Source organism: Panthera tigris, chromosome A3, assembly GCF_018350195.1.
Source record: "Panthera tigris isolate Pti1 chromosome A3, P.tigris_Pti1_mat1.1, whole genome shotgun sequence".
Lineage (NCBI taxonomy): Eukaryota > Metazoa > Chordata > Mammalia > Carnivora > Felidae > Panthera > Panthera tigris.
This window is the reverse complement of record NC_056662.1, coordinates 58,037,782-58,050,215: the sequence shown is the minus strand read 5'-3', so window position 1 is coordinate 58,050,215 and position 12,434 is coordinate 58,037,782. Positions and strand designations below refer to the sequence as shown.

Sequence of the window (12,434 nt, the reverse complement as noted above, 5' to 3'; positions counted from 1 at the left end):
GTAGGTTCCTTAGGGGACCTTCCAGGCTGGGGAAACACAGCTTAGAAGCGACAGAAGTGGGCACACATGGGTGAGTGTGCATCCTGGGTTGTTTCCATTGCCTGGGTCAAGGTGGAGTCTTGAACAAAGCCAGGGAGGTTCCTCCAGGACAATCTCCAGTGCTAGGTCTTGGCCCTTCCAGGGACTGCTGCCTGACTTCAGGGAGCATGTCTGGTTTTTTGAATTGCTTAGGAAGTCTGTTCTTGTAGTTAGATGATAAAAACATTCTTCATTATTTTCTTCTAATAAACTCAGAGTTTTTACTTTAAAACTTTAATTCATCTGAAACTTATTTTTATGTATGATGTGAAGTAGTGATCTTATTTCCCCCAATGGATAGCAAATGTCCTTATCATTTTCCCCCCCGCAATTTGAAATGTCACGTTGGTCCTTAAAATAAATTTCCATCTATAAACAGATGTTTTTTTTTTTTTCTATTTAGCCCTACATGACTGTCATCCTGCCTTAAATGTTATGGTTTTGCAGTCTATTTTGCCATCAATCAGGGAAATTCCCCTTTCATTGTCCTTATTTTTCAATATTTTTTTTTTGTTCTTGTTGTTTCCTCTTCCTGATGCACTTCAGAATCAGTTTGCCAAGTTTCACATAAATGGCCAGCCTGAAATTTTTTTGGAATTATTTTGAACTCAGACAAATGGGAACACTGACATCTTAAAAATACTGAATCCCTTGGTTTAAGAACAAGATTTGCTGTTTCATTTACTTAGGTGTTTTATTTTTTACTTTTTAAAAAGTTTTATGCTGTTTTCATTTATTAGTCAATTCTAAGGCATTTGTTGTTGCTAACATGAGTTTTCTTCCCATGGATTTTTAAATTACTTAACGTGTATACAGGAGACCATGGATTTTTGTGCATTGCTCTCTTACTGAACCCTTTCTGTTTTAACAGTTTTTCTACTGATGCTCTGGGATTTTCTAGATAGACCATCATACCATCTCCAAACAGACAATTTTTCCTTTTTTGCTCCTGGTATCTTTATCCCTTACTTCCTTTCCTGGCTTAATTTATTGGAATATCCAATAGGATATTAAATTGTAGTGGTAACTAGTCACCCTGTATCTTCCTGACTTTTTAAAGGGTATACTATTATCTCACCATTACATATAATGTTTACTGAAGGAAATTTCTTTCTTTCTCTAATTTGCTCAAAAGTGATGTTGAAATTTAAACAAAATATTGTTTTACATTTGAAACAATTACATTGGGTTTTTTCTTTAAATTGTAAATGTTGAATTATAATAATCTTTTTTTTTAATTTTCCATGCATGGTTATCTTTTTTCCATGCTTTTATTCAGTTGAAAACAAAAACTGAGCCTCACATTAGCATTTTATATATTTACAGAAGAAATAGACATTTTTTTAAAGTTTATTTATTTTAAGAGAAAGAGAGAGCAGGGGAAGGGCAGAGAGAGAGGGAGAGAGAGAATCCCAAGCAGGCTTTGCACTGCCAGTGTGGAGCCCGATGCAGGACGCAAACCCAGGAACTATGAGAACATGACCCGAGTTGAAATCAAGAGTCAGATGCTTGACCGACTGAGCCACCCAGGTGCCCCAAGAAACAGACTTTTAAAAGTATCATTATTATAAGGATAAAAAGCTGATTCCTCATAGATTCAGGTTTTTTTTTTTTTTAACTTAAATTTTAGTTAACAGTGCAATATTGGTTTCAGGAGTAGAATTCAGTGATTCATCACTTACATACAACACCTAGTGATCAACATAGGTACCCTTCTTAGTACCTATCACCCATCTAGCCCAGCCCCCACCCACCTACCTCCATCAATCCTCAGTTTGTTCTCTATTGTTAAGAGACTCTTGTGGTTTGTTTCCCTCTCTTTTCTTTTTTTCCCCCTTCCCCTGTGTTCATCTGTTTTGTTTCTTAAATTCCACATATGAGTGAAATCATATGGTATTTGTCTTTCTCTGATTGACTTATTTGCAGTGACGTGGATGGAACTAGAATGTATTATAATAATGGATTTAAAAAAATTTTTTTAAGTTTATTTATTTTGAGAGAGAGAGAGCGAGCGAGTAGGGGAGGGGCAGGGAGAGAGGGAGAGAAAGAACTACAGGCAGGCTCCATGCTGTCAGCACAGAGTCCAACCTGTGAGATTGTGACCTGAGCTGAAACCAAGAGTTGTACACTTAACCGACTGGGCCACGCAGGGGCCCTAATAATGGATTTCTTAATAATGAACTAGCCTTATGTTTCTAGAATAAACCCTACTTAGTCAAATACTTTAGAATTAACCTTTAAATACACTGGTAAACTCCATTTGTTAGTACTTTTGCATCTATATTTTAAAATGATGTTCTTTTATACTTCATTATTTATTGTTTAAGTTCTGTCCAATCAGGTTTATATTAGCTTCGTAGATGACTTAAGAAACTTTCTTTTGCTACCTCTGGAACCTTTAAATGTCCTAAAGATCTGAGAAAATTTTGCTGTAACTGAGACAAATTACTTTTTCATTTTCTAATGTTTTATTTATTTATTTTGAGAGGCAAGGAGGGGTAGAGAGAGAGGGAGAGAGAATCCCAAGTAGGCTTCTTGCTTAGCATGGAGCCCAATGCGGGGCTTGATTCCACAACCCCGGGATCATGACCTGAGCTGAAATTAAGAGTCAGATGCTAACTGAGCCACCCAGGTACCCCTGAGACAAATTGCTTTTTAAAGATTAGTCTTTCAGTAACTTTAATTTCTTCTTTAGTGACTAGCCTATTTTGTTTTCTAGCTTTTTAAAAGTCATTCTGGCTCCCATATTCATTGCAACATTATTCATAATAGCCAAAATGTGGAAACAACCCAAGTGTCCATCAATATATAAATGAATAAACAAAATGCAGTATATACATACAATGAGATACTCACCCATTAAAAAAACAATGAAGTTGTGATACATGCTACAACATGGATGAACCTTGAAAGTATGCTAAATGAAGTCAGTCACAAAGAAGCAAATAGTGTCTGATTCTACTCTTATGAAATACCTAGAAGAGGGAAATTCTGAGACAGAAAGCAGATTAGAGGATACCAGGGGCTAGGAGAGAGGGGGAATGGGGAGTTATTTACTGGTTACAGAGTTTCTGCTTGGGGTGATGGAAAAGATTTGGAAACACAGTGATGAGGGTTGCACAACAATATGAATATAATTAATGCCTCTGAATTGTATGCTTAAGATGGTAAAAATGACACATTTTGTGTTATCCATGTTTTATCGCAATAAAAATTTTTAACCCATATAAAGTGTTTTTGTTTAAAAAAAGGTCATTTTTGGTAATTTATATTTTCCTAGAATATTTTCCCTTTCTCTAGATGATTAAATTTGTTGGTATGAATTTCTAGTTTTATCTTTTCCTTAATTTTATTTATCTTTCTATTTTAATTGTACAAGCTTGCCAAAAGCTTATCTATTTTATTGTTTCTTTACCCCTCTTCCTTCCAAGAACTAGCTTTTGCTTCTATTGATGAAATATGTTTTTTCCTTTCCAATTAATTCTTCCTATTAAATTCACAAGTTTCTTTTTCAAGAATTATTTCATTGTCCTTTTTAACTTCCTATTTTTGTTGTGTAGTCCCCCTGCTGTCCTTTATTTGCAAATAATTCACAATTTCAGTGAAAATTTATTTTTTTACATTAGGGGTTAAACATTTTAAACAATGTTACAACAAACTGATTTTTTTTTGGCTACCCTTTTGTTATTGCTCATTTCTAATTTTACTGCCTTACAGCCAGAGAATGTATCCTGTACATATAATTTGTACTTCTTATTTTATTTATTTTTTGAGAGACAGCTTGCACACATGCATGCATGCACATGCGTGAGTGGGGTAGGGGCAGAGGGAGAAGAGGAGACAGAATATCAAGCAGGCTCCAGGCCCAGTCTGAGGCTGGACATGGGGCTTGATTTCAAGATCATGACCAGAGCTGAAATCAAGAGTCGGAGGCTTAGCCAGCTGAGCCACTCAGGTGCCCCTGATTTGTACATTTTAAACTGTATTGAGATTTTCCATGTGGTCTGATTCACAGTGGTATTCTGAGGTTAACAGAAAAGAATGCATGTGAACAAACACACATGTATGTGTAAATATATATATGTGTGTTAGTAGTTAATTCTACTATTCAAATCTCCCACAGAAATACAGACTTTTTTTGTCTGTTTGATATTTCAATTTCTGAGAAAAGTATCTTAAAATGTTCCACCAAGATTTTGGATTTTCATTTTTTTTGCATATTTGCATACATATTAAGGCTGTGTTATTAAGAGAGCAAAGATTTATGACAATATGTTTTCTTGGCAGACAGTGCTTTTTACCATTATGAAATATCTTTTCTCATTCCATCTAATACTTTAGTCTTAAATCCTGTTTTGTCTGGTATTAATATTGCCATACTTATTGTCTTTTTTAACCTGTATAGCTTTTCATTTAAATGAGTATATGGTTTTACAGTAATTTTAGAAGACTTATAGTAAAATGAACTCCTTGACTCACACCTCCTACTCTGATTTTCTCTCTGTTGAGACAACTACTTATTACTTTCATTGTTCTTCTGATAATTGCTTCCACATTTCTAAGTAATAACTTTTCCCACTGCTATCTCTTGGTTTTTTAGTTTTAGGTTTTATCTGTTTCCTGTTGTAGAATGTTACTATTTAGCTCCCTTACGTGACTCCATCACATTCCCATTTCCATTCACCACATCCTCCCAAAACAGTTATAATTTTTGGTTACATCAATATCCAATATTCATTATGATGCCTATGAAAGTTATTTAGTATATTGTGATTATATATCCTTCTAAGTATAACTTTTTATTTTCCCTGGAGTTAATAAATTTCCCTCTTTGCTTGGTTAAGTACCTATCACTAATTCATTCCTAACTTTTCACCAGGAGTGTACATCTCCCATCCACATCACAGTCTTCTCTCTGCCCTTTTGTGCCATTGGTTGATCTCAAGACCTGCTGCATTGCTGTCCTCCTTGGACTTCTCTGTATCTTCACCCTGAGCATTCCCTTGATCATTCTCCCGTGTTTTTATTACCAATTTAATTCATTATTCCCTCCTTTTGTTTCCCTTTCCTCTTTCCCTTCCCTTTCCTTTTTAAAAATTAATTAATTAATTAATCAATTTTTTTACTCCCTTATTTTTGTGGACCATATCCAAAGCTTCTTAGGACAGGAGACATAAGGGTAACCTGTCAGAAAATGTCTTTATTCTACTCTTGTATTTGATTGATAGTTTGGGGGGTATGTGTAGAACTCTAGGTTGAAAATCATTTTTCTTCAGGATTTTGAAAGCATTGCTAGTTTCTAGACTTGCTGTTGAGATATGTGATGCCAGTGTGATTCTCACTCCTTTGTGGCCTGTTTTGTTTCCTGAAATCTTTTAGGATCTTTCTTTTGTACTGAGTACTCTGAAATTTCACTAAGAGTTGCTTTGGTATGAATCTCTTTTCATCCACTGTTCTGGGCATTAGTTGATGCTTTCCATCTAGAAATTCATGTCATTTATTTCAGGGGGATCTTTTTTGAGTTGATAATTTGATAATTTCTTTTCCTTCATTTTCTTTTGGAAACTCCAATTTCTCAGGAAAATGAAACTGCTATACTGATGCATTGATCCTCTATCATTTCTAGTTCATTTTCATCCTTTTTCTTACTCAGGCTCATCATTACTTCTACTTTCTCGGAGACTTTTTCAAATTTATCTTCTTATTCTTTCATTTTTTCATATGTGCTATTATTTTAACTTCCAAGACAACTTTTGAATGTTCCCTTGTTTGTAGTCTCTTGGTTTCTTGTTTTCATAGATACAATTATCTTCTTTTACTTCTCTGGAAACATTGCTTTGTTTTGCTTCCTAAGTTTCTTGTACTTCTCCAATATTTCTGTCTCCCCCAAATTTCATTTTTCTCTTGTTGATTTTTGATTTGTTTTCTGCTTATATGTGGAGGCTTTCTTGGAATATCTGGTAATCCTTAGATGATCTTTCATAATCAAGAGCAAGTCAATTAACAGTTTACTTGCAAGGCCCCTATGTGTGGGTGTGGCTTGTTTCCTAGTGGGTATGCTATTAAGGAGATCTGTCTGGGCAGTGTAGTTGGAGGACCCCCACCATCAATATCTGAAAGTCTTTCTCTTAGACTAATCAGATTCCTGACTAGTCACGCCTGTGTAATAGTACAGAGTACGAGCATTCTTGGAGCCAAATGGAGGAAGGAGACCAGGGGCTTTCACTTTATACTACCTTATGGTAGCATTTCCCTTAAGCTTACTGTACTTAGTGTGGTTCCTCATTCCTCACCTAAGCCCTGAGTCCAGGCTTACTCTAGTTCATTCTTGCTCTAGCATTATGTAGAGGTGGGAAGTATAGTTGGAGATCTAACTACACTATAGATAAACTTCAATCAATAATCCTATTTTTACCCTTACAATACCCCACCTTCCACAGTCAGACTGGTGCTGGTGACTCCTACTTTTGAGCCTTCCTGATACTCTGTGTCTGTGGTACAAAGTTGTCTACTTCTGGGTTCTTCCCCCACTGCCGAACAGGCATGAGTTTTTTGTTTTGTTTTTTGTTTTGTTTTTGTTTTTTTAATCATTTACCAATTAGATGTCTAACTGCTTTCCTTTCCCCAAGATGTTGCTTCATGACTTCGTCTTTACGGATCTATGTCTATATATTTAAAAAGTTCCCTTTAGGGGAGCCTGGGTGGCTCAGTCGGTTGAGCGTCTGACTTCAGCTCAGGTCATGATCTCGCGGTCCCTGAGTTTGAGCCCCGCGTGGGGCTCTATGCTGACTGCTCAGAGCCTGGAGCCTGCTTCCGATTCTGTGTCTCCCTCTCTCTCTGACCCTCCCCCGTTCATGCTCTGTCTCTCTCTGTCTCAAAAATAAATAAACGTTAAAGAAAATTAAAAAAAAAATAAAAAGTTCCCTTTACTATAACTTTAGTGGGTTTTTAGTTGGAAGTGGCAGCATCTTTAATCCATCATATTTAACTCAATATTCCCCATTTATTTTCACTAGTATTTGCTTGCCCTATCTTGTTTTTTGTACTGTTCTTGTATTTTCCAACTTTAAATCTGTTGTTTTGTCCCAGGTGTCTCTTACAGTAATAATAAGAGCTAATATTTATTGAGCACACTACTTTTTAGGCACTTTAAATATATTATACATGTATTGGGGTACAGATATTATACATGCTTTATCTCATTTAATACGCATGACAATACTATGAAATAAGTGGTATACACTATTCTTATGTTCACTTTACATGTACCTACTAAGTAGTGTACCCAAGATGGAAATCCATAGCCTGTACTAGTGTACTAATCACTGTAATACTAGTGATCTAGATTTTTAAAATCCATTAGTGCCTTTGTCCTTTAACAGGGGAATTTCAACCCATCATCTTTAACATGTATGAAATCTTACTATGTGCAGTAAATTACTATAAAAATAATATTATCAGTAAAAACTCACTTTCTTTTCCATCTCTGATGTTGGGTTTTAGCCAATTGAATATTTGTGGCCTCTCTCTCCTTTTCCCTCGGCCATGAATACAGACACATCTCAGATAAGGCTGCTCCCTAATTGTAGGTACTAGAATGAGAAAAAACATGGAACACACCGACAGCCTGAAATAGAGTCATACCCCAGCTATGACCATCATGAACTGTGAGCTGGAAATTAATGTTTACTGTTACAATCTACTGAAATTTTTGAGCTGTTTGATACAGCATCTTTTATCTTCTGCATCTATAAAAACTTTTCTTTTGCTGATGTACATTCTTCAATATTATCTTTCTAAGACCTGTGGAATACAGACTTTCTCAATCTTAAAATGTCTTTATTTTGACCTCCCACTTGCACATTAGCTTGGCTAGGCATAAAATTTAAAGTTGGAAGTAATTTTAATTTGGAATTTTGAAGTTAGTTTTTAATTTTTGGCCAATATCCCCCTGTACCCCATGTCTATTGTTTCTAATGTTGATTTGAGTTTCATTCCTTTATAGATAACCTGTTTTATTTCTAGAAGTTTTAGGAATTTCTCCTTATTCTTGGAATTTTAAAATTTTAAGATGACTTTTCTGGATTATTTTTCCTTTTTTTCTTGCTCAATACAAAGTGGACTCTTAAATCTGAAAATTCATATTTTCCATCACTTCTGGGAAATTTTCTTCAATTATTTTTCTGAATATTTCTTCCTTTCTTTTGTCTCGGTTACCTTTAGAACTCCTGCAGGAAAAATGTGCAATTCTCTGTCTTCCATGCCTTGTACTTTGTATCTCATAATTGACCATTGTCATTACTTTATCCTTTAGAACTACATTGAGGGAGAATTTCTTGGTTGATCTTATACTTTCAGCTGAATCCACTCTTCTACTTAGCCCAATTATTTAATATTTAGTTCATAAATTATTACAAGGTATTAAAGTCAAGATTCAAATCCAGAGTCTGTGCCGTTAACTACCACATTACTAATAAATGGTATTTTTTTTCTTCAATGTAATTAGAGTCTTTGTCCTTTATTAAATAAATTTTAACCCACCTACATTTATTGGGATAATTGACATGTACAAATGTACTCTTATCAGCTTAAGGACATGAAAACCTTTAAATTTTCTCTGAGGATATAATTTATAAAGTATTTCTTTTTCCTTTCCTACGTTAAGGTTATTTACTTGGGGTTTGTTTGTGTCTTTTTTTTTTTCTTCAATGTGATTCTGATGCCTTTCTTTTCTCAATGTTTTTTTTCCCCACAAATAACTAGGTTAATCTTGGCTTTTTGCATTCATATTTTAGAGTCCCTCTTCATCTGTCATTTAATGTTTTGATTAGAATAGTCTGCCTCCTTCTGATTGTGAAGAAGGATCGGGATCTGGGATTAGGTTGGCATAAGAAGCTTGTCTTCTGGATCTTTCTCCCTCCCTCATTTTTTCTCTTGAGTCCTAGCCCCATTACCTGTGTGGTCCCCCATGCCAAATTTCCCACTTAGGAGAAGGATTCTCGTACTTGGGAAGCAAATATGGAGTCAACTCTTTCCACCTCTTTCTTCTGTCCTCCAATGTCCCTATGAAGATCTAGAAGCACTTCAGAGTCTACCTGTTTCCTTCTTTAACCCCAACATGATGAATGTTTCTCTTTTGAATGCAGTTATAGAGGTTTTAACCTAGGGACACACATTGCTGTCACCACTGGATGTACAGTGAAAGAAGGGGAAGGGAAAAGACTGCTCAAAATATAGTTATTTAACTTACTATCCTCACAACTGTTTGAAAGTCCAGGCTTGTTCTTTGTATTCATTTATGCTGAGTGCTGAGAAATTTTAGAATTGCTTATGTGGCCCTGAATTTTAAACAGGATTTTCCTTTTCTTGTTTTGCCATCAACTCAGTCCTATTCACCCTTTGTCTTCTAGGAATTCCTAAAATTTCTGGAGTATGAAATTTTTCTTTCTTGTGTTTTTGTGTTGCTATTGTTCTGTCTTAGTTATTTCTTTTTTTAAAATTTTTTAATGTTTATTTATGTTTGAGAGAGATAGAGACAGAGTGCTAGCAGGAGAGGGCAGAGAGAGTAGTAGACACAGAATCCAAAGCAGGCCCCAGGCTCTGAGCTGTCAGCACAGAGCCTAATGTGGTGCTCGAACTCACGAACCATGAGATCATGACCTAAGCCAAAGTCAGATGCTTAACTGACTGAGCCACCCAGGTGCTCCTATTTTAGTTATTTCTTTAATGGAGGGAGGGATAAAATATAACTTTAGTTCTTCATTTAGCCAACGATTCAGTCCTTCATTTTAAAAACACATTTTTAGTCCCTTAAACAAAGTAAGGAAAGGGAAAAAGATACATTTGTGGGTAAATTGCTTCTTCGTAACCACTTCCAACAGACTTGAGTGAGGGACCTTTATCATAAGTCTTATAGTCCACACGCACTGGAGACTATGATGCTTGGCCAAATCAGTTAACTACTTTTTGAATTTTTTGGTACACTCTCCCTTTTGGTTTTCACTTGCTCTCTTCCCTCAATCCACCTTTCACTTAACTTGAATATGCAGAGTTGTCAAGTAGTCTATTTTCTCCTATCAAGTAGTCTATTTTCTCCTAGATAGAAAATCATCTAAGACATTAGTCTGTATTAAAATGTTAGGAATTTAATATATTTTCCTCATCAGTAATATATGTACTTCTAAAATGATGAATAAAGGAAAGCAATTCTCATCCTAAGGGCTTGCTATGGGCTGAATGTGCCCTCCAAAATTCATGTGTTGAAATACTAATGCCCAATGTGATGGTATTAGGAGGTGGGGCCTTTGGAAGGCAATTAGGGCATGAGGGTGAAGCCTTCATGAATGGGATCAGTGCCTTTACAAAAAGACATGAGAGAGCTTGCTTCTGCTCTCTCTACTCTTTCTGCTTTGAAGATACGATGAGAAATCAGTGGTCTGCAACCTAGACAAAGTCCTCATCGGAACCTGACCATGCTGGTGCTCTAATCTGACTTCCAGCCTCCAGAACTGTGAAAAATAAAGTTCTAAAAAATTTCTGTGGTTTATAAGGTACCCAGTTTGTGGTATTTGGTTATAGCAGCCTAAACTAAGATAGGGGTAAATAGGTAATGGTGGCATTTCAGATATTTCAGAGGCAAAGCTCTTGAAAGCATAATTTTCAAACCATTGCCACTTTGTCTATTCATAAATATATAAATGGAATACTCCAGCAGCTTTGACCAAGTGTGCAATGTGAACTGCTGACAGTCATTTATTTTCTTTCTTAGTCCTCTACAGTAAAAGACAGTAATAATGCTTATTATTACTATTTTGAGCAAAAGTCAGCGTAGTCCCCTGAATATTTGCTGGGGGTAGCTGGTTGGGTATTTGTAAATGGGCACCTTTGGAAAAGTGGAGGGTATGATGGGTGAGTGTGCAAGGGAGGGATTTCGTGTTTACTTCAATGTCTTCTGACATCTCTACAGAAATAGCGCAAAGACAACAATAATTTCCAAAAGCCCTCCTCCCTGCATTGTGATCTGTCATCTTAGGAATTTCCTTGGAAGGAGAGAACTCCACTGCATACCTGTGGTTGGGAGGATTCATCCACACTGAAGGGGTCAATCTATAGAGCAGGGCCAACTCACTGGGGTATGTACATGAAATAGGTTAATTATTTCTGACAACTGCCCCTAATAATTGGATCTCCCTTACACTGGTGGCAAGGATCTTATGGTCTTGTCCAGATTCCATACCTTTCCCGCCACTTTTGGGTTTTTAACAACTCCCTTGATTTTCACTTAATTGCTTTGATTAGCTTGGACTAAAGAGCTCTGATCTATCCTCCTTAATTTGAGGTTCTTTCTACTTAACCATTTTGATTCCTGTCCAACACATCAGTGTTTGTTTTAAACTAAGATATAACACATACTAATCTTAAAGTGTACACTAAGATGAATTTTTACATTTGTATACAACCCAACCAGCCAGATCAAGTTATGGACTGCTTACTATTATTAAGTTTAGAATGAGTGAGCATACCACTGTAGTGTCACATGATATAAAATGAAAAAAAGTTGCACAATCCCATCACAGTTTAGAATTAGAAAAGTCAAGATAACAGATTTGCTATAATACTACTATCTTTGCATGCTTTTTCTAGAGCTATCTATGTAGGAACACCATGCAAAAGATATTTTTAATGCTGAACATGTTATAACATGCAAATTAAAACATAAAATATTAAAGCCTGTGTTAACCACACTTTTACTCATCTTCTCCATCAGAGTCAGTTTCAGGGTTCAACATGTTATTCTCTATTCTCTCCTGGGTGCCCACCATAGTTATTTTAGATTCACAGAGGCACCTAAACCCACATAATAACCAAGTCCCTGCAAATCTACAGCTAGAACTTACTTTTTTAAAAAATATTTTATTTTTAAGTAATCTCTACACCTAATGTGGGGCTTGAACTCACAACCCCAAGATCAAGAGTGGCATACTCTATCAACTGAGCCAACCAGGTGCCTCTACAACTTAACTTCTTTTACAAATTGTCTCATGCTTTCAGTTCCTGCCCAAGTTTAATACTGTGTAAGAGAAGTGAGTATTTGGTAAAGTTAAAAACGTGTGCGTGTGTGTGTGTGTAACATTAAATACATCTGAAATATATTGGGAAACCTGGGACTACTCTCTTTTAGTAGGTTTTGTTTTTCTTCATTTTTAGTGAATTTAAGTGTGCATCATACATGATGATCCTTGGCTTTCCAGTTTCGACATTCCAAAATGGTGTACAGATTCACACTTGGGGTTGAGCCTGTTTGCCCTTGTTCAAACCAACAAACTGGGCATTGTTTTTGCACCATCATTCAGAGC

At 35.9% G+C, this 12,434-nt stretch overlaps 1 protein-coding gene across 11 annotated transcripts in view; it reads right to left on the bottom strand.

Annotated features, from left to right (window-relative positions):
• RFX8 (regulatory factor X8) overlaps positions 1 to 12,434 on the bottom strand; it is a 254,901-nt gene that overhangs the window by 231,001 nt on the left and 11,466 nt on the right. For 3 of the 11 annotated variants that reach the window (XM_042981150.1, XM_042981151.1, XM_042981152.1), the window contains exon 4: positions 7,551 to 7,670. The exons of the other annotated variants lie outside the window; for them this stretch is intronic. The gene's annotated coding sequence lies outside the window, so the exon portion shown is untranslated. The remainder of the gene's footprint in view (positions 1 to 7,550; positions 7,671 to 12,434) is intronic. 11 annotated transcript variants of the gene reach the window in all.